This window comes from Myxine glutinosa, chromosome 4 (assembly GCF_964187855.1).
Source record: "Myxine glutinosa chromosome 4, kmMyxGlut1.1, whole genome shotgun sequence".
Lineage (NCBI taxonomy): Eukaryota > Metazoa > Chordata > Myxini > Myxiniformes > Myxinidae > Myxine > Myxine glutinosa.
The window spans coordinates 6,911,592-6,933,321 of NC_136264.1; the positions used below are offsets into that span (position 1 = coordinate 6,911,592).

The 21,730-nt window shown below is 40.9% G+C and overlaps 1 protein-coding gene across 1 annotated transcript in view; it reads left to right on the forward strand.

The window, feature by feature from the left end:
• Positions 1-21,730, forward strand: part of LOC137424374 (uncharacterized) — a 44,347-nt gene that overhangs the window by 15,947 nt on the left and 6,670 nt on the right. The window contains exons 3-8 of the mRNA XM_078775394.1: positions 5,944-6,100; positions 6,455-6,595; positions 8,703-8,865; positions 10,366-10,506; positions 12,616-12,774; positions 14,258-20,979. The gene's annotated coding sequence lies outside the window, so the exon portion shown is untranslated. The remainder of the gene's footprint in view (positions 1-5,943; positions 6,101-6,454; positions 6,596-8,702; positions 8,866-10,365; positions 10,507-12,615; positions 12,775-14,257; positions 20,980-21,730) is intronic.

Sequence of the window (21,730 nt, forward strand, 5' to 3'; positions counted from 1 at the left end):
CGCGAGTGATCTTACCTGCGTCCTGTTTGGAGCGTCTGTTGCCGACAGTTCCTGCAGGCTTTGTGCAGTTTATTCCATTCTGTTACCATTTATGGTTTTTGTGATCGAGCCAATAAAGCATCGTGCCTTACCCCTAGAAGGCCGATTAAAACACAATTGTGTTTATTGAGTTCTCTCTGTCCACTCCGTGGACTACTTGAAGCCCGGACATTAACGTCCGTATTCCGTGCTGGGAACCATTTCACAGCCGGGATCGCGACAATATATATCTAAAATTATATCCCCCCCCTCTATTTACATGTAATGGTTTGGTCCATTCGCAAAGCCAAAGCGAACGGCTTGCGAGTACGGTGACAATCCCCCCCCCCTATTTACATGAAATGGTTTGGTCCAAAGCGAACGGCTTGCGAGTACGGTGACAATCCCCCCCCTCTATTTACATGAAATGGTTTGGTCCAAAGCGAACGGCTTGCAGAGTTTGGTAAATAAATCGCCATAGCGTGCACAAACGCGCAGGAAAGCGAAAGAATCGCAAATTAGTTTTAATTAGTTTTAAAACATAGTTTAACGCCAACATAGCGGCAACATAGTTTGCCAACGTGAAATAAATGAATACGCTCTCAAATGTGCCGTCCGAGGCAGAGTCTGTTCGCCACGTTCGGCACACGTGATAACTCGCTGCTCTCTGATTGGTTGAATCGTTTTTTGGACATAGCTCGGTAACTACTTCTCCGATTAATATGAAACCTTGAAAAGGCACATCCTCGGGTCCCCAGCAATATACCTGGCAAGTTTCAAGTATATCGGACCCGTGGTTGTCGAGAAACAGCGGTCACAGACAAACATACACACAGAGATTACTGGAATTATAGATAGAAGATATCGACACATCTGGGCAGTGTCTGTGTTGTCACTTAACGACTCCCTCAAACTTTTGTTTCCGTGGTTGTGAAGTGTTTTTAATAACGTTGTGGTTGTTTTGAATCACGTGGTGGTGAGGTATTTTGAATTATGTGGTGGTGAGGTGTTTTTAAATGACGTGATGGTGAGGTGTTTTAATATCACATGGTGGTGAGGTGTTTTTAAATGACGTGATGGTGAGGTGTTTTAATATCACATGGTGGTGAGGTGTTTTGAATTACGTGGTGGTGAGGTATTTATAATTACGTGGTGGTGAGGTGTTTTTAATTCGGTGGTGGTGAGGTGTTTTGAATTATGTGGTGGTGAGATGTTTTGAATTACTTGGTGGTGAGGTATTTATAATTACGTGGTGGTGAGGTGTTTTTAATTCGGTGGTGAGGTCTTTTGAATTATGTGGTGGTGAGGTGTTTTGAATTATGTGGTGGTGAGGTGTTTTGAATTACGTGGTGGTGAGGTATTTATAATTACGTGGTGGTGAGGTGTTTTTAATTTTGTGGTGGTGTGTTTTTATTACGTGTTTTACGGCTGAGGTGTTTTTATTACGTGTTTTATGACTGAGGTGTTTTTATTACGTGTTTTATGGCTGAGGTGTTTTAAATTACATGGTGGTGAGGTGTTTTTATTACGTGTTTTACGGCTGAGGTGTTTTTATTACGTGTTTTATGGCTGAGGTGTTTTAAATTACATGGTGGTGAGGTGTTTTTATTACATGTTTTACGGCTGAGGTGTTTTTATTACGTGTTTTACGGCTGAGGTGTTTTTATTACGTGTTTTACGGCTGAGGTGTTTTTATTACATGTTTTACGGCTGAGGTGTTTTTATTACGTGTTTTATGGCTGAGGTGTTTTAAATTACATGGTGGTGAGGTGTTTTTATTACGTGTTTTATGGCTAAGGTGTTTTTATTACATGTTTTACGGCTGAGGTGTTTTTATTACGTGTTTTATGGCTGAGGTGTTTTTATTACGTGTTTTACGGCTGAGGTGTTTTAATTTCGTGGTGGTGAGGTGTTTTTATTACGTGTTTTACGGCTGAGGTGTTTTTATTACGTGTTTTATGGCTGAGGTGTTTTTATTACGTGTTTTACGGCTGAGGTGTTTTTATTACATGTTTTATGGCTGAGGTGTTTTAAATTACATGGTGGCGAGGTGTTTTTATTACGTGTTTTACGGCTGTGGTGTTTTTATTACGTGTTTTACGGCTGTGGTGTTTTTATTACGTGTTTTACGGCTGAGGTGTTTTTATTACGTGTTTTATGGCTGAGGTGTTTTTATTACGTGTTTTATGGCTGAGGTGTTTTTATTACGTGTTTTATGGCTGAGGTGTTTTTAATTTCGTGGTGGTGAGGTGTTTTTATTACATGTTTTACGGCTGAGGTGTTTTTATTACGTGTTTTATGGCTGAGGTGTTTTTATTACGTGTTTTACGGCTGAGGTGTTTTTAATTTTGTGGTGGTGAGGTGTTTTTATTACATGTTTTACGGCTGAGGTGTTTTTATTACGTGTTTTATGGCTGAGGTGTTTTTATTACGTGTTTTATGGCTGAGGTGTTTTAAATTACTTGGTGGTGAGGTGTTTTTATTACGTGTTTTACGGCTGAGGTGTTTTTATTACGTGTTTTTTATGGCTGAGGTGTTTTTAATTTCGTGGTGGTGAGGTGTTTTTATTACGTGTTTTACGGCTGAGGTGTTTTTATTACGTGTTTTATGGCTGAGGTGTTTTTAATTTCGTGGTGGTGAGGTGTTTTTATTACGTGTTTCATGGCTGTGAGGTGTTTCCAATTTCGTGGTGGTGAGGTGTTTTGAATTTCGTTGTTCGGTGTTTTTATTACGTGCTTGATGGCTGTGAGGTATTTTGAATTTCGTGGTGGTGAGGTATTTTGAATTACGTGGTGGTGAGGTGTGTTGAATTACGTGCTGGTGAGGTATTTTGAATTTCGTGGTGGTGAGGTATTTTGAATTACGTGGTGGTGAGGTGTTTTGAATTTCGTGGTGGTGAGGTATTTTGAATTACGTGGTGGTGAGGTGTTTTGAATTATGTGGTGGTGAGGTGTTTTTAAATGACGTGATGGTGAGGTGTTTTAATATCACATGGTGGTGAGGTGTTTTGAATTACGTGGTGGTGAGGTATTTATAATTACGTGGTGGTGAGGTGTTTTTAATTCGGTGGTGGTGTGTTTTGAATTATGTGGTGGTGAGATGTTTTGAATTACTTGGTGGTGAGGTATTTATAATTACGTGGTGGTGAGTTGTTTTTAATTCGGTGGTGAGGTCTTTTGAATTATGTGGTGGTGAGGTGTTTTGAATTATGTGGTGGTGAGGTGTTTTGAATTACGTGGTGGTGAGGTATTTATAATTACGTGGTGGTGAGGTGTTTTTAATTTTGTGGTGGTGAGGTGTTTTTATTATGTGTTTTACGGCTGAGGTGTTTTTAATTTTGTGGTGGTGTGTTTTTATTACGTGTTTTACGGCTGAGGTGTTTTTATTACGTGTTTTATGGCTGAGGTGTTATTACGTGTTTTACGGCTGAGGTGTTTTTATTACGTGTTTTATGGCTGAGGTGTTTTAAATTACATGGTGGTGAGGTGTTTTTATTACGTGTTTTACGGCTGAGGTGTTTTTATTACGTGTTTTATGGCTGAGGTGTTTTAAATTACATGGTGGTGAGGTGTTTTTATTACGTGTTTTATGGCTGAGGTGTTTTTATTACGTGTTTTACGGCTGAGGTGTTTTTATTACGTGTTTTATGGCTGAGGTGTTTTAAATTACATGGTGGTGAGGTGTTTTTATTACGTGTTTTATGGCTGAGGTGTTTTTATTACATGTTTTACGGCTGAGGTGTTTTTATTACGTGTTTTATGGCTGAGGTGTTTTTATTACGTGTTTTACGGCTGAGGTGTTTTTAATTTTGTGGTGGTGAGGTGTTTTTATTACGTGTTTTACGGCTGAGGTGTTTTTATGACGTGTTTTATGGCTGAGGTGTTTTTATTATGTGTTTTACGGCTGAGGTGTTTTTATTACATGTTTTATGGCTGAGGTGTTTTAAATTACATGGTGGTGAGGTGTTTTTATTACGTGTTTTACGGCTGTGGTGTTTTTATTACGTGTTTTACGGCTGAGGTGTTTTTATTACGTGTTTTATGGCTGAGGTGTTTTTATTACGTGTTTTATGGCTGAGGTGTTTTTATTACGTGTTTTATGGCTGAGGTGTTTTTAATTTCGTGGTGGTGAGGTGTTTTTATTACATGTTTTACGGCTGAGGTGTTTTTATTACGTGTTTTATGGCTGAGGTGTTTTTATTACATGTTTTACGGCTGAGGTGTTTTTATTACGTGTTTTATGGCTGAGGTGTTTTTATTACGTGTTTTATGGCTGAGGTGTTTTTATTACGTGTTTTATGGCTGAGGTGTTTTAAATTACTTGGTGGTGAGGTGTTTTTATTACGTGTTTTACGGCTGAGGTGTTTTTATTACGTGTTTTTTATGGCTGAGGTGTTTTTAATTTCGTGGTGGTGAGGTGTTTTTATTACGTGTTTTACGGCTGAGGTGTTTTTATTACGTGTTTTATGGCTGTGAGGTGTTTTTATTACGTGTTTTTTATGGCTGAGGTGTTTTTAATTTCGTGGTGGTGAGGTGTTTTTATTACGTGTTTTACGGCTGAGGTGTTTTTATTACGTGTTTTATGGCTGAGGTGTTTTGAATTTCGTTGTTCGGTGTTTTTATTACGTGGTTGACGGCTGTGAGGTGTTTCCAATTTCGTGGTGGTGAGGTGTGTTGAATTTCGTGGTGGTGAGGTATTTTGAATTATGTGGTGGTGAGGTGTGTTGAATTACGTGGTGGTGAGGTATTTTGAATTTCGTGGTGGTGAGGTATTTTGTATTTCGTGGTGGTGAGGTGCTTTGTATTTCGTGGTGGTGAGGTGTTTTGAATTACGTGGTGGTGAGGTGTTTTGAATTACGTGGTGGTGAGGTGTAATCGTCCCAAACTTTCAGTCTGCACCTACCCCTCCCCTATGTATGTGCTGAGGGGTTCTTTCTTGAAAAAAAAACGTTCAACCTAAATTGCCTATAAAACTGTAATATCACAAACGACAAATACATTTGTGCAAAGTAATTGTTTGTATTATGATTGGTGTAAATCATGACAACACAGCAACTCAGGTACAGTCATTAGCCTCAGCTAAAATAAGCCCGTTCCTCAGTATCGACCGCGAGCCGAGCCAAGCTCGTATCACATATTTACAACGACAATTTTGTTCCTTTGCCATCCTGAAACCCTGGGACTGAATTGTTTATTTTTTATTTTCTTTGCTGACTAAACATCAATAAAAACCTGACCCTGCTCCCACCCTTAGTAAAACCCTCAGTTTTCAACTCGTTCTGCTCAGTGGTTCAGGAGTGCATAGAAGTGATCGGGACTTTTATCAAATCCTATATTGCAGTCCCAGTGTCCTGGTCCGAGTCCTGGCAGGTCCTCATTGACGGCCAAGTCAGTCGATGGCCTCGAGCGAGATCGTGTGCACTGCCATGACACCCTCTGGTGCGACCTCAAAGTGAGCCTATGTTTGGCTACTTCAGTGTCGCACACCTGATCTGACTGCTTGGCTTTACTAGTGAGGTGCATGGCACAGTCTTGGTGTATTATGCTGCTGCTTTTGACATCGGTCCACAAATGGACTTACCAAATTGCAATGATTCCAAAGCTCTTCCTTTGCGTGTTTTCTGAAGTGTCACTTTCACGAACAACTTTATTTTTCAACATGATGTTTGATTCAATGCTTTCATGCTTGTGTGTTTGTCCCGGTGTGTACCCCGGTTTAGAATAGGTACACCGTATCCCTGCGCATCGTAAGAGGCGACTCGGGGTTGGCGTCAGGAAGGGCATCCGGCCATAAAAACATTGCCTCAAACAGGGAACCATGATTGTCATGGGGCCCGCAAGGCTAATCCTGCTCTAGCGGGGAAAATGGTCTCAAAACGATCATTCATTCATTCATTCATTCATATTCATGCTTGTGTGTCTGCAGAGTCCCATTGCTGAAGACTAATGGGGGTGAAATTAAGAAGGAAACAAAGCATCGACTTTGTGGTCGTACTGATCGAGCGAAGTGGACAAGGCTGATGAATGGGTTCTCCCCACCAAGGACCACAACACATGTGATGCACATGTGATGCCGATGCAGGGTAGGTCGTCCACATTAATTTGTGGAAATTGCAGTATGGTTTGGTGTTTAGTGTTCGAAAATGTGATCTGTGTCCAATGGTGATCCGTATTAAGAACTGGTGTACCATGTCTGTGATTACACGATGACGAGTCTGACGAGTGGACAGTACTATGAGTGCGTTGTCCAGTTTGGTGTGTTCTATACCGCTGTGCAGCCCTTACTGTACTGATACCTCATTTTGTGATGTCTACAAGATGAGGCATTTGTATGAGACTTAGTTTCACCAGCTTGAAAAAACTGTTGCTTATCTACTCCATTGGCTTCATGCTTGATTTCATTTGCTTGGTTTTCTTTCTTCCACTCACCTCCACAGTTGTGCTTGGCAAAAAAGGTGAGAAGAATTGCCATTGAAGAAAAAAAGTAATCCTCTGATGGTGAAGCCCAGGATTCCCAAGTTACCTCGACTACTCTCCCAACCCCTCGATGACCTGATTTGGGTGAATCTTTGTAGAAGGTGAATACTTCTTCCTGTTTGTACAAATTTGCAATTCCTGGTTCACAACCTTGCTCATCTACCTATACTTGCATTCTTGAGTAAAATACCAAGGGCATAGAAAAGGCCCCTTACCAGGGTACGCACCATGTGGCGAAGTATAGAAAATAAGGGACATTCCATAGCTTATAGAAAATGCCAAACAATACAAAATAATATGCATTCAAAAAAATCTCATGTGCATGCTGAATTACCCTTGTGTTCTTAGGAGGAACCAAGTAGTGCTCCAGAAAAGTTCACATAAAGGGGCGCCCTTCATCTGGCGAATAAAATACATTTACTTCTTCATGCAGGTGTATGAATCAAATTGGCGCCCCTTTATCTGAACTTTTCTAGAATAAAGAATATATTTTCTAGAATAATTTCATTGCAACAAAACACCTAGTAATACAAATAATATTAACAAACGATAATAGTTGTATCATTTAGCCATAATAATAATGAGTCTAAAATCCTTCCCCCTCCCCTCCCCTCCCCCCTTACTTCACACCCCCTTGAATGGGCAAAGCAGCACCTTCACCTGTGGTGCCATGGCTTTAATCTCTTGGGGGTAAAGCAAGCTGTCTGTGTTCATCCCTGCACGCCCTTCACGTGGCGGTCGTACGGTTCATGCTGCAGATATATCTACTCAATGAGGAAGGTGTCAATATCTGACGTTTGTTTATAACTTGCAAAGAACCTGTCCTTGTGAACGGGTTAATTCCACCACTTCTGTGACGGCGAGATGCGTATGTAATTGGTAGATTGTAGCATACGAGTGTGGTTATGTGGTTTTTGGGAGTTTTATCCAAAGCTAATGGATATGGTCATGCTCTTTGAGGATACCAACAGGATAGGCCATGACCTGTGTGCAGGTGGTCATGCTCTTTGAGGATACCAACAGGAAAGACCATGACCGGATACCAACAGGATGTCCTAATGTCCTAGGTCCAGGTGGATGATGACCAGCTCGTCCAGCTCGATGACCTCACTCGCCACACCATTATAAAATATGTATTTACATGGACAATTGACTTCGTTCCCCACCCTGAACCCACTGGACTGAATTTTTCGAGCTTTCTTGGGTCATTCCGAGTAATTAAGTGCCACACACCTGATAGCTGATGGCCTTGCTTAGCTGGTGATGTGCACGCCATGGACTCTACATACGGCGCTGGTTGCAGTACCATATCGGTCCTTAAGCTGAATTGCCAAATTGCAATGGCTATAGCGCCTGCTCAAATTCACCCCAAGAAGAGGTATATTTGATATAAATTATGGTTCCCGGGGATGGGAATACAACTAAGCCACGCAATCAAACCGCTTACCCACCATCGCTTATTGTGCCCATGAAACAATGAACCATTGTAAGATTCCTTGGTTAGCTTTTGCTTTATCTGCCCCAGTTTGACAAGGCAGGACACGAGCAGGCGCCAAACACAGTCGGGGCCACTGATTGTTGGTGTGGCCGTCTTGGATTTCCTGCCAAAACTTGTGCTTGAAGGCCTACCATGACATTCTAATAGTACATAAAATAAAGATTCCAGAGTAAAACATGAAAGGTTCAAAGGGATGGTGGGTTCAGACGTGCATGATGGAGGACAGACGTCCTTTGTGAACTCTTGTACATAAAGCGATGCATGTCTAATGTTTTGGCTAAATTGCTTCATGCTTGTTCCAAGACGTTTAATATATTGACTAAAGTATGCTAAATGGATAGATGTGGGAACATTACACGCCCAGAAAGAGTGGCAATCATGTGGGGAAAATTGCATGCTTGGTCAGTCGCCCAGATAGCTCCGAGGGCAGAGCACTGGTACGGGTCACCAGAGGACCTGGGTTCGATTCCTGGTCTGAGCGAGTCGTTTTCCACATGTATCAATTTAATTATTTATAATCCTGTTCATTAATGTAGAAGTATGCGAAATCATGGTAACTCCTAAAAGTTATTTCCACATCAATATAAGAGTGTGATTTTGTTGAGTCAATGATTCCAAAGCTTTGTGTTTTCTCCGGTGTCACTTTTACTTTTGACTTTGTTTTTAAACATGGTATTTCATTCATTTTTTTCATACTTGTGTGCTTGCAGGGTCAGTGCTAACTAGAACGCCACTCAGTAGAGCGCATACTCCCGCCGTGGGTCAAGTTGGAAGAGTCAAGAATTATTTTTCCGCCGCATCCAGAATTATTTTTTGGTCTGGGAAGCCTATGCGAGGGTTTCTTCTTCTTCAGCCTGTCACAACACTCACTGGGTGAATATGCGATATTTTTAAAAAAGAATAAAATTGGGCCAAATCTGTTTTATTCGTTTGCAAATATACCTCAGCCATTGACAAATCTAGAATTATAATTTTATTTGAGGTTCAAATTAACCCGGGAGATTGTGTCCAACGATGCCTGCAAGTCTGTGCATGTGATAATTAATTAATCGTCCACAATCGAAGACTTCTTCACGCAATAACTTCTTGCTTCCAGACCGTACATCCAATCATCTTCAAAATTTGCACACTTGTTACTCTTCATGACTTCTACTGCAGTATGAAGTTTCAAGTCGATCAATGAAGTGGTTCAAGAGATATAATAAATGTTTTTATTATTTGCGTTTAATTAACGATATCTGCCAAACCACGTGAACTATCGCAAATTCCAAAAGGACATTTTAGTGGACTGATATGCTGAACAGATTTGTGAAGTTTCCCCTCGATTGGATCACAAATGAGGGAGGAGCTAGGTTTTAAATGTTTGTGCTTAAAAACGTCATAACTCTGAAACCATGTGATGCATGACATCATGTTCCTTGACTTTTTTGTTCGTCATGGTTATGCGATTCTGCCTGCAAAGCTTGGCCTCGATATGTTCAGGCGTTTTGGAGAAAATTGGATTTTAGTGTTTTTCACTCAAAACAATATGGCGGCCGAACCACGTGACCTGTGACGTCATAATTACCATTAAAATATTCTGCAGACCGAGTCCCTCCTATGGTAAAAATTTGCTCTCAATCGGTCCAATTATTGCAGAGAAAATGGTATTTGAAGGAACACAGAAAAAAAAATTCCCAAAAAACTTCCTGGATCCGGAATAATTTCCTGGGCTTCACCAAAAACGAATCAATTCTTCCTTATCCCAAGTGCAATCATCCCACCAACTTTCATCCAAATCCGTTCAGAACTTTCCCAGATACAGTATATTGTTCACAAACACACGAACACACACACGGACACGATCGAATGTATTACTCCCTAGTGGGAGTAAAAACTCTAATGGGAGTGAAATTGAGAAGGAAACGAAACAACAACTTTGTGGTCGTACTGGTGGACGAGGCTGATGAATGGGTTCTCCCCACGAAGGACCACAACAGCTGTCATGCACATGTGATGCTGATTGATGCAGGGTCGGTCGTCCACATGAATTTGTGGAAATTGTGGTATGGTTTGGTATTTAGTGTTAGAAAATGTGATCCGTGTCCAATGGTGATCTGTATCAAGTACTGGTGATTGATGTACAATGTCTGTGATTACACGATGACGAGTCTGACGAGTAGTCAGTACTATGAGTGCGTTGTCCAGTTTGGTGTGTTCTATACCACTGTGCGGCCCTTACTGTACTGATACCTCATTTTGTGATGTCTTCAAGATGAGGCATTTGTATGAGACTTGGTTTCACCAGCTTGAAAAAACTGTTGCTTATCTATTCCATTGGCTTCATGCTTGATTTAGTTTGCTTGGTTTTCTTTCTTCCACTCACCTCCGCAGTTGTGCTTGGCAAAAAAGGTGAGAAGAATTGCCATTGAAGAAAAAAAGTAATCCTCTGATTGTGAAGCCCAGGATTCCCAAGTTACCTCAACTACTCTCCCAACCACTCGATGACCTGATTTGGGTGAATCTTTGTAGAAGGTGAATACTTCTTCCTGTTTGTACAAATTTCCAATTCCTGGTTCACAACCTTGCTCATCTACCTATACTTGCATTCTTGAGTAAAATACCAGGGGCATAGAAAAGGCCCCTGACCAGGGTACGCACCATGTGGCGAAGTATAGAAAAGAAGGGACATTCCACAGCTTATAGAAAATGCCAAACAATACAAAATAATATGCATTCAAAAAAATCTCGTGTATGCTGAATTACCCTTGTGTTCTTAGGAGGAACCAAGTAATGCTCTAGAAAAGTTCACATGAAGGGGCGCCCTTCATCTGGCGAATAAAATACATTTACTTCTTCATGCAGGTGTATGAATCAAATTGGCGCCCCTTTATGTGAACATTTCTAGAATAAAGAATATATTTTCTGGAATAATTTCATTGCAACAAAACACCTAGTAATACGAATAATATCAACAAACGATATAATAGTTGTATCATTTAGCCATAATAATAATGAGTCTAAAATCCTTCCCCCTCCCCTCCCCTCCCCCCTTACTTCACACCCCCTTGAATGGGCAAAGCAGCACCTTCACCTGTGGTGCCATGGCTTTAATCTCTTGGGGGTAAAGCAAGCTGTCTGTGTTCATCCCTGCACGCCCTTCACGTGGCGGTCGTACGGTTCATGCTGCAGATATATCTACTCAATGAGGAAGGTGTCAATGTCTGACGTTTGTTTATAACTTGCAAAGAACCTGTCCTTGTGAACGGGTTAATTCCACCACTTCTGTGACTGCGAGATGCATATGTAATTGGTAGATTGTAGCATACGAGTGTGGTTATGTGGTTTTTGGGAGTTTTATCCAAAGCTAATGGATATGGCCATGCTCTTTGAGGATACCAACAGGATAGGCCATGACCTGTGTGCAGGTGGTCATGCTCTTTGAGGATACCAACAGGAAAGGCCATGACCGGATACCAACAGGATGTCCTAATGTCCTAGGTCCAGGTGGATGATGACCAACTCGTCCAGCTCGATGACCTCACTCTCGCCACACCATTATAAAATATGTATTTACATGGACAATTGACTTCGTTCCCCACCCTGAACCCACTGGACTGAATTTTTCGAGCTTTCTTGGGTCATTCCGAGTAATTAAGTGCCACACACCTGATAGCTGATGGCCTTGCTTAGCCGGTGATGTGCACGCCATGGACTCTACATACGGCGCTGGTTGCAGTACCATATCGGTCCTTAAGCTGAATTGCCAAATTGCAATGGCTATAGCGCCTGCTCAAATTCACCCCAAGAAGAGGTATATTTGATATAAATTATGGTTCCCGGGGATGGGAATACAACTAAGCCACGCAATCAAACCGCTTACCCACCATCGCTTATTGTGCCCATGAAACAAAGAACCATTGTAAGATTCCTTGGTTAGCTTTTGCCTTATCTGCCCCAGTTTGACAAGGCAGGACACGAGCAGGCGCCAAACACAGTCGGGGCCACTGATTGTTGGTGTGGCCGTCTTGGATTTCCTGCCAAAACTTGTGCTTGAAGGCCTACCATGACATTCTAATAGTACATAAAATAAAGATTCCAGAGTAAAACATGAAAGGTTCAAAGGGATGGTGGGTTTAGACATGCATGATGGAGGACAGACGTACTTTGTGAACTCTTGTACATAAAGCGATGCATGTCTAATGTTATGGCTAAATTGCTTCATGCTTGTTCCAAGACGTTTAATATATTGACTAAAGTATGCTAAATGGATAGATGTGGGAACATTACACACCCAGAAAGAGTGGCAATCATGTGGGGAAAATTGCATGCTTGGTCAGTCGCCCAGATAGCTCCGAGGGCAGAGCACTGGTACGGGTCACCAGAGGACCTGGGTTCGATTCCTGGTCTGAGCGAGTCGTTTTCCACATGTATCAATTTAATTATTTATAATCCTGTTCATTGATGTAAAAGTATGCGAAATCATGGTAACTCCTAAAAGTTATTTCCACATCAATATAAGAGTGTGATTGTGTTGAGTCAATGATTCCAAAGCTTTGTGTTTTCTCCGGTGTCACTTTTACTTTTGATTTTGTTTTTAAACATGGTATTTCTTTCATTTTTTTCATACTTGTGTGCTTGCAGGGTCAGTGCTAACAAGAACGCCACTCAGTGGAGCGCATACTCCCGCCGTGGGTCAAGTTGGAAGAGTCCAGAATTATTTTTCCGCCACGTCCAGAATTATTTTTTGGTCTGGGAAGCCTATGCGAGGGTTTCTTCTTCTTCAGCCTCTCACAACCCTGGGTGAATATGCGATCTTTTAAAAAAAAGTTAGAATTTTGCCAAATCTGTTTTATTCGTTTGCTAATATACCTCAGCCATTGACAAATCTGGAATTATAATTTTATTTGAGGTTCAAATTAACCTGGGAGATTGTGTCAAACGATGCCTGCAAGTCTGGGCATGTGATAAATAATTAATTAATCGTCCACAGTCGAAGACTTCTTCACGCAATAACTTCTTGCTTCCAGACCGTACATCCAATCATCTTCAAAATTTGCACACTTGCTACTCTTCATGACTTCTACTACAGTATGAAGTTTCAAGTCGATCAATGAAGTGGTTCAAGAGATATAAATGTTTTTATTATTTGCGTTTTATTAACGATATCTGCCAAACCACGTGACCTATCGCAAATTCCAAAAGGACATTTTAGTAGACTGATATGCTGAACAGGTTTGTGAAGTTTCCCCTCGATTGGATCACAAATGAGGGAGGAGCTAGGTTTTAAATGTTTGTGCTTAAAAACGTCATAACTCTGAAACCATGTGATGGTTATGCGATTTTGCCTGCAAGGTTTGGCCTCGATCTGTTCATGCGTTTTGGAGGAAATTGGATTTTAGTGTTTTTCGCTCAAAACAATATGGCGGCCGAACCACGTGATCTGTGACGTCATAATTACCATTAAAATATTCTGCAGACCGAGTCCCTCCTATGGTAAAAATTTGCTCTCAATCGGTCCAATTATTGCAGAGAAAATGGTTTTTAAAGGAAAACAGAAAAAAAAATCCCCAAAAAACTTCCTGGATCTGGAATAATTTCCTGGGCTTCACCAAAAACGAATCAATTCTTCCTTATCCCAAGTGCAATCATCCCACCAGCTTTCATCCAAATCCGTTCAGAACTTTTCCAGATATATTGTTCACAAACACACGAACACACACACGGACACAATCGAATGCATTACTCCCTAGCGGGAGTAAAAACTCTAATGGGAGTGAAATTGAGAAGGAAACGAAACAACAACTTTGTGGTCGTACTGGTGGACGAGGCTGATGAATGGGTTCTCCCCACGAAGGACCACAACAGCTGTCATGCACGTGTGATGCCGATGTATGGTAGGGCGTCCACAATTTGTGGAAATTGCGATATGGTTTGGTATTTAGTGTTAGAAAATGTGATCCGTGTCCAATGGTGATCTGTATCAAGTACTGGTGATTGATGTACCATGTCTGTGATTACACGATGACGAGTCTGAAGAGTGGACAGTACTATGAGTGCGTTGTCCAGTTTGGTGTGTTCTATACCGCTGTGCAGCCCTTACTGTACTGATACCTCATTTTGTGATGTCTACAAGATGAGGCATTTGTATGAGACTTTGTTTCACCAGCTTGAAAAAAAAAACTGTTGCCAATCTATTGCATTGGTTACATGCTCAATTTCATTACCTCGTGCAATCTGTGATGGACGCTAACTGTTTTCACCACTGTCGTTTGTTTGTGTGCAGATGTCAATTATGGATGGATTCGAATGAAATTTGGGGGGGGGGGGGGGGGGGAAGGTTGGGTGTAAGAGAAGGATGAGTCGACTAGATTTTGGTGAAGATCTGGATACTACAATTTTTTTATTGATTCTTCACCATCAGATGAGGCACATATGGAACCACTTTTAAAGGCCATTTTTCCCTGCAGAGCAGGGGTTGGCCTTTTTCGGGCACCATGGGTCCCCTTTTTTTGGAAGCAATGTTTTACGGCCGGATGCCCTTCCTGCCGCCAACCCTGTTGGTCGCCTCTTGCGACACACAGGGAATTACCAGTGAACTGGTACTCAATTTGCCGACCTTGGAAGGATGACAGGCTGAGTCAATCCCCCTGGTGTTAATTCAGCGATCGACCAGGATTCAAACCCAGGATCCTGGGATCCCAAGCCGGCACCCTAACCGCTAAGCCAACACCAGGCTTAGATGAGGCACATATGGTACACAGTAAAGCTACAACATTTGGGGGGATATGTTCTTGAAATGTATCGCAAATCGGCGAATGTCAGGGCATTCTTTCAATGGGGAAAAGGGGTTTAGGTTCACAGGCAAGTGATTCAGACGGGACATTTTTAAAAGTTTAACTCTAAATGCACATAATTGGTTTCATTAAAAATGCTTAAAAATAAATATACTGTGAACAATTCCAGAAGGTGAGGTAAAACTTGCTGCGAGTATCGTTATTTTATCGATGTTTTGCTTCGATCGTGTGTGATCCCCAAAGCGCATCTTGGTCCCGGAAATAGTTGCCGGTTTAACTGCTCAATGGTTTTAAGCTTGAAGCTCCCATTAATACAGGAAGAAACTCAGCGCAGAGTTAGATTCGGGAGATGGAGCAAACTATCTTTTATTAGTTATTGCGCTGTTTGTTAATTTAATTAATTCTACCTTTACTGTTTTCAAGGAGCTTTAATTGCGTCGAAATATTGGAAGCACACAGAAAAAGATAGCTGAAATGCATTGCTTACCTTTTAAAGGGTTTATTTGTCCATTCAACAGGGAAGAGTGTAAGACACTACACAAAAATGGAATGAACCAAGAGAATCAAATGGACACAGGTGAATGGGAATATTCAAATGTACGTAGTGTGTTCAAAAAGTATCCGACCTTTATTTTTCGTGCGTAAAAAAAAAAGAAGCTAGGGAGGCGTTGATTGGTGCACTTATGTCGGCGATCCTAATGCACACGCGTGAATTTTTTCCCACCTGCAGAAGCTGTCATTCGACGGCAGACCGCCGATGAGTGAGGACATGTAAGTGAGCGCCGTCGGATTTTCGTTTTTGACAAAATGACGGAAAAACTTGAACAACGCTACTGCATCAAATTTTGTGTTTTTTGGCCTCGGGGATGTTGGATGCTTCCATTGTGATGACTGCAACTTGGTTTCTGGGTCGTACCCATAAACCCAGGACTCATCGCCAGTGATCACTGTGTTGAGGAAGCTGGGATCGCTGTTCACAGTCTCCAGCATGTCCTGTGCGATCTCCAAACGGAGTTGCTTCTGCTCAATCGTTAGCAGCTTTGGTACGAACTTCGCTGAGATTCTCCTGAAGCCCAAATCCTCCTTCATAATGGAATGAACGGTGTTGAATCTTGCGGATCGTTTCCACTTGGGAATCGCCAAGCTTTACACAAAATTTGATGCAGTAGCGTTGTTCAAGTTTTTCCGTCATTTTGTCAAAAACGAAAATCTGACTGCGCTCACCTACATGTCCTCACTCATCGGCGGTCTGCCGTCGAATGACAGCTTCTGCAGGTGGGAAAAAATTCACGCGTGTGCATTGGGATCGCCTACATACGTGCACCAATCAACGCCCTCCTAGCTTCTTCTTTTTTTACACACGAAAAATAAAGGTCGGATACTTTTTGAACACAGTAGTATGTGCAATGATTGGAAATAAAACGAGTACAGATGCATTCAAAGTGCACCACCTTCATGCCAAATAGATAAATAACATCCAACAGCGCACTTGATGCTGCTGTGCAGCACATAGACGGTAATGGAATAGTCAGGTTCACTATGTTAACAAATATAATTTCGTTCAAAATTTTGGTAGATTAGCAAAACTATACATTTTTGGAATATTCAGAGCATGAGGAATCCAAAAATTAATGTTTACATTTGCGTAGACACCTTTGCGAAAATGACACAGGACAGTGATGAAGATAGTCAGGTTCACTATGTTAACAAATATAATTTCTTTCAAAATTTTGGGATTAGCAAACCTGTACATTTTTGGAATCTTCAGAGCATGGAGAATCTGAAAATCAATGTTGGCATTTGCACAGACACCTGCATGGCCGCCATTTTGGATTTTGAAAATGGCCGCCATAAAATACATATTTTGCGCGATCTCGGCTTCTAGTCAACCTAGAGACTTAATTAAATATGCTAATCCTATGTTTTCTGGGTCAAGGAATCCAATAAAGGCCTCAAAATAGTGCTCAGGATTATAGAAAAGCAACAAACAAAGGTAATTGAAAACCATTGTCTTTATATTTGTGATATAAACTGTATTACATAATACATGATATTGCAAGTCCTTTGAAGTTATAGGTTGTTATAGGAAGTTATAGGTAGTATCAGATTGAACTATAAGTCCTATACACAGGATCTACGAGGTCTATACCGTTCAGGAATATGCTTTTACAGATCTTCATCACTGTCCTGAGTGTCATTTTCGCAAAGGTGTCTACGCAAATGTAAACATTAATTTTTGGATTCCTCATGCTCTGAATATTCCAAAAATGTATAGTTTTGCTAATCTACCAAAATTTTGAACGAAAAAACAGTGAACCTGACTAGAAGGGAGAGGTGTACAATATAATTGATTAATTGTGTAATTAATATAAATAAATAATCGTGAAATAATTAATTGGCGAATAGCATACCTCAGTCACCACTTTCATCCGAATCTGTAACTTAAATTTTTTATTTTTTTTAAAGTGAAAATGTAAATAATTGATCAATAAATCAAAAATACCCTTTACAGCCAAATCACTTAGTCATGGTCATGTCCAAATATCAGCTTCCTAGCTCAAAAGGTGCCTTAGATGTTGCCCATATGAGAGGAAATAAATAAGTACTCAATTACTCTAATAATGAAAAAGCAAAAATGCAATTTTTGACAAAGCGCGTGCTTCACGATTGTGACCAAATTTCAGCTTCCTAGCTCAATTGGCTGAGATATCACCCAGACAAACAAGAAAACACAGATGAAAAATCACTTGTTGATCGACACTTGGCAAAAGAGAACAAAGTAGAATGGCACTCAGAGTATCCTTTTGACTCCACAAATAATTGGTGGTTGAATTCTGTGACCTGATTTGCAAATGGTCTTCTAATTTTAAGTTAATCGGATTAAAATTGAAAATTTTAGAAATTTGGCCAATGTTCATCTTTTGACCCATGCTGATCTCAAAACTAGTTGGTGGTTGAATTGAGTTCGCTCATATATAAATCTTATTCAAATTTAAAATCGATCGTATGAAAATTGAGGATTTTAGAAATTTGAAAATAAAAGTGGTTGACCTTTGGCCTATGTTGACTTTTTGACCTCAAATATGTAGGATTTTGTCGGACCACAAACTCTACTGTTTGGTGAAGTTTTGTGATCAGTTTAAAATTGTGACCTGTAGGTAAGTATACGTACGGGTACAGACAAACACACAAACCGGAGTGATCAACATAATTGCAAAAAAAAAAAAAAATTGCCGAAAAATAAACTAAAAACTGAGTTCTCCCTTTCAGCGCGCCTCATTGCCGGGCCCCCTTCGGTGCTTTATCATGCAGTGTGTGGGGATGGAATAGGAAAGGAGAGGTGCATGCACAATACTTCCTTCTCCACGAAGCACCACAGATCACACTGGTGCAACAAAACAATTGCAAGCGACTCTTCCCTTATCTGATGCACAGGGTGGAAGCCGGACTCAAAGTACAGGCAGTTCCCGGGTTACGAACAAGTTCCGTTTTTAATTCTGTCTGTAAGTCAGAACAGTTACGTACGGTTCACATCTAGTGTGAATTAGTCAAATGTTTGTCTCTATATAGTATATATTTTACCTAAAACATCTATAGGTATAAAAAAACATTAAAGAAACATTTCTTAAACTGTTTAGACAGAAAAGAAAATGATTAAAGGTTAACACTTACTCGTGCCAATTGATGTCTTGCATACCTTGAAACGATCAACAAACAAAGAACAACAGGCATTTTAAGACCATTTTCCCTGCTAGAGCGGGGGTTAGCCTTGCGGTCCCCATCACAATCTTCTCCATCTTGCCCTATTTTCTGCATCTCTCCTTGTTAACCCCCTTCCCCGCATTTCTTCTTCCACCATCTTTAGCCAAGTCTCTCTCGGTCTTCCCCGTCCTCTACTTCCTTCTACATTCATTTCCATCACTCTTCTCAACCAGTCACTTTCATCCTTACCTTGAAACGTCATACCTTGATATATCTCTCCTCTATATTCTCTTCTGGTGGGAGGCCAGAAGCAAACACAATGCAGAAACGGCAAATGCTAAAGCATGAAACCAATAAATTCCACATTCCTGTAGCACCTTCAGTCGCACGTCAGACATGGACAGCAGGTTCGTGAAGGACTTCCATGAAAAACGTAACCGTTGGCAAACAAACGGGTACGTTTGTTTCATTCCCAGTCGATGGCGATTTTGATCCTCTAACCAAATTACCAATAGCCTTTCCATTTCGATAATTAAACCACACTGCGTTGCTCAGTGATAATTGTCGCTTTCATCGGGAGGAAGCCTTTTACATGCTCCATTACTCTCCCCTTGTCCTTTATAATTGTCCCGATCGTTGACCGACTGTAGCCTAACGCTTTTTCAATGTTTGTTGACATCTCGCCTCTCTCCGATCGCTTTATTATTTCCACTTTCGTTTCAATCGTGAGCGTTTTCCTTTTCTTCGATGCATCACCATCACTTGCATCAGATTTACGCTTTGGAGCCATGATTATGAGGGTAAACACACGAAACATTTAAGTCAAAACACAACGGTGTTTACGCGATCCAACTTAAAATGGCGACGACGGCGTGGCGTTGTTCTTCCTCGGGCTGACGAACCGCTGAAAACGCGCAGTGTTTTGAGCGTCGTGCAAAGTAGTTCGCCCGTTCGTTAGTACGAACCATTGTATGTAACTCAATTTTTTAAATAATAGGCTTTACGGAGGTCGGTACGTAAGTACGGGCGTTCGTAAGTCGGGTGTTCGTAACCCGGGGACTGCCTGATAGCTTCGGGAACCAGGTGCGAGAGGATGGTGACCAAAAGCTGAAAACGAGCATGATTAAGATTTTGTTTGGTTTTTGTCTCCCAAACCACCGAAGCGATCGACTCGAAACTTTACATGTCATTGACTTGGCATGACGATTAAAAGTTTACCATGAAAATGTCATCGGTCACATGGTGTGGCAGCCATATTGGATTGAAGGAAAATATTAAATAATATCTCAGAAACCACTTACCGCCTTACCCTATCGATGCTAAACTTTACAAATGCCATCTAACACCATTGCTGTATATAGTTTGAAAATGATGATGCCTTTGGTCACGTCACGTGGCAGCCATTTTGGATAGAGAAAATAACCTTATTGGATCAACACGAAACTTCACAAATGTCATCCTTTACCCATACAATTTCAGTGTACATTTTTGATGTTGTATATCATGTGGTTTGGCAGCCATATTGACTTGGAAGCTGATACTTCAAATCATAAAAAAAATACACCCTTATCCTAGAACTGCTTCACTGATCGATGTGAAACCTGCCAAAAATGTGATGTTTAAGAGCAGCTGAAAGGTTTTAAATCAAACTTGTTTATTTTCATGACTGTCAACAAGGGCTTTTACCCATTAGCACAGGCAGAGAGTACATTGAGGCATATTAGTGATGCAGTTTAATTGCTCTGTTTTTTCAAGTCTGGTGTTGGCTTAGCGGTTAGGGTGCCGGCTTGGGATCCTGGGTTCGAATCCCGGTCGATCGCTGAATTAACGCCAGGGGGGTTGACTCAGCCTGTCAACCTTCCGATGTCGGCAAATTGAGTAGCAGCTTGCTGGGATGAATGATCACGGTGTGTACCTCGATTTAGAATAGGTACACCGTATCCCTGCGCATCGTAAGAGCGTGACCAAGGGTTGGCGTCAGGAAGGGCATCCGGCCATAAAAACATTGCCTCAAACAGGGAACCATGATTGTCATGGGGCCCGCAAGGCTAACCCCCGCTCTAGCGGGGAAAATGGCCTTAAAAGGATCATTCATTTCGAGTGATTCTTCATCATTAAGAGATGGGGCCAAAAATGATGTGTTGAACAGCACGATATCTGAACGTTGTGGATGAGTTATGACAAAACGAGGTGAAAGAGTTGGGTGGGTGATTAGAACAAGCTCATTTGATTTTGGTTCATGCCCAGATCCAGATTTGGCCTATCAGTGGGATATAAAACAAACTGTTCAGCCTGGTGGAGGTATGCGCTCTACAGTGTGTCCAAGTTAACTTTTTCTTCTTCCTTGCACTCGCCTCTGCAGGTGTGTTTGGTCAAAAACGTGAAGAATTGCCATTGAAGACTAATGTAATCCCCTGATTGTGGAGCCCAGTATACCCAAGTTACCTCAACCACCCCACCCCCAACTCCCATACCCCAATGACCTGAATTGGGTGAATTTTGATACAAGGTGAACAATCATTCCTGTTCGTATAAACATTATGATGGTCCCTTTTACAACTTGAGCTTGTGTTTTTAATAAATTACCGCATTTGCACGTGAAAAATAGTCCAGTAGAAATTGACATTGACCCGGACATTTTAGATAACAACCATATTTTTGTTTTAAACGCCTTATTAGGAGTCAAAATGGCCACACAAGAAATTCACACAGATTCACAAATGGGAAAATACGTTTTTGGGGGGGAATTCAAAATGGCCGCCAATGGGGCGTTATAATGTATACTTTCTGGTAAGTATACAATTTATATCCACTAATTTATGAATGAAATTAGAGGCAAATACAAACAGACCCTATATTGTGTTGTTGTACCAAGTTTATATCTAATATAGGCTTCATTCAGAAAGTTGTACTGAATTTAGCAACAAGTACGTGCTGTCAAATCTTCACATATATACATGTATGAATTTCTTATAATGGTGTAAACTTAAGTCATATATATGGATCATTAAAGTTGCATCTTCTAGATATACACATCCCGTGTTATTCTGTATAGCACACCCTGAATTATAGATAGTTATTAGCTGACAGCGTTGATAACATATTTTTCATAATAAAAATGAACCAATGCATAACCCCTCTAAATAATGTCTTATGGCCAGAAGCACGAGTTTACACAATAATAATAATAATAATAATTCATTTATTTTGTATAGCGCTTTTCCAGAAGCCCAAAGGCGCTTTGACAGAGTGGAAAACAT